The sequence below is a fragment of the Otolemur garnettii genome, unplaced genomic scaffold (assembly GCF_000181295.1).
Source record: "Otolemur garnettii isolate 467f Iridium unplaced genomic scaffold, OtoGar3 scaffold00123, whole genome shotgun sequence".
Taxonomy (NCBI): Eukaryota; Metazoa; Chordata; class Mammalia; order Primates; family Galagidae; genus Otolemur; species Otolemur garnettii.
In genome coordinates, this window is record NW_003852518.1 from 3,264,847 (window position 1) to 3,266,157 (window position 1,311).

The 1,311-nt window shown below is 46.8% G+C and overlaps 1 protein-coding gene across 1 annotated transcript in view; it reads right to left on the reverse strand.

Moving 5' to 3' along the window:
- The window catches only part of ABCA13 (ATP binding cassette subfamily A member 13), a 557,155-nt gene that overhangs the window by 381,411 nt on the left and 174,433 nt on the right, over positions 1-1,311 (reverse strand). The window lies entirely within an intron of this gene.

The following is a 1,311-nucleotide window of genomic DNA, read 5'->3' on the forward strand; positions in this document are numbered from 1 at the left end:
GCACTCCTGCAGGTGAACCTTAACTAGCACTCGGGCAGGTGAACTTAAACTAGCACTCCTGCAGGTGAACCTAAACTAGCACTCGGGCAGGTGAACCTAAACTAGCACTCCTGCAGGTGAACCTTAACTAGCACTCCTGCAGGTGAACCTAAACTAGCACTCATGCAGGTGAACCTAAACTAGCACTCCTGCAGGTGAACCTAAACTAGCACTCCTGCAGGTGAACCTAAACTAGCACTCCTGTAGGTGAACCTTAACTAGCACTCCTGCAGGTGAACCTAAACTAGCACTCGTGCAGGTGAACCTTAACTAGCACTCGGGCAGGTGAACCTAAACTAGCACTCCGGCAGGTGAACCTAAACTAGCACTCCTGCAGGTGAACCTTAACTAGCACTCGTGCAGGTGAACCTAAACTAGCACTCGTGCAAGCGAAGTGAAACCGGCCCAGTGAGCGTCATCAGAATCCGGCTCTGCTACATGTGCTACTGGACTACACGTAGTTTAGTGACAAGTTACTTTTGGGGACCTGAGTAAAGGATATGCAGAATCTTTCTGTGTTGTTTCTTACATATGCACATTTCATACAATTACTTCAAGATAAAAAGTTGTTTTTTAAAAGAACTTGAAAGTCTGATTGAAAAGAGGTCACCTGGAATAATCTGAACATCAGAAAGAATAAAGACTGGAGTGGGCTGAAATAGGTTAAATCTCCCAGGTGGGACAATTAATAATGTTCAAGAACCCGTCTAGGAAAAGTGCCACACACCTCACCTCATCGCTAAACATCACTACAGCACCTTTCAAATCGTCCCCTTGGGAAGCCAAGCACCGACACCAGCGCCTTCAAAGCACTTTTTCCAGGATGAGTTCCTGAACCTACAGCCCTCGTCCCAGGACAGGTCTGGTGGCCATTCCAGAAACAGAGTTGCAAAATTGCCTTGAGAGGTGGCCTAGGCTCTGGTGCTGGTGCCCAGCTCCCAGGGGGTACCCGGAAGGAGACTGTTGTGATATTGAGCATGAGGTCCAAAGCACTTTTTCTAGATTGAGTTTGCAAGCTTAATTAATTGTCCCACCTTGGATGAATTCAAAATAATGTATTGATAATCCATCACCTTGGAAACAGATGAAGCTCAGAGCTTAAAAGTCCACCCAGGGGGATTCTGGGAAGATGGCCGACTGGTAGCAACCCTGGTCAGAGGCTCCTGAACAAAGGAAGAAAAACTGGTTGGAATCAGAATCTATGAAGTCAAAGACGGGGAGCTGAGCCCAGAAAGAAGTTCGGCAAGCTATAAATCCAAGGAAGATCATTTA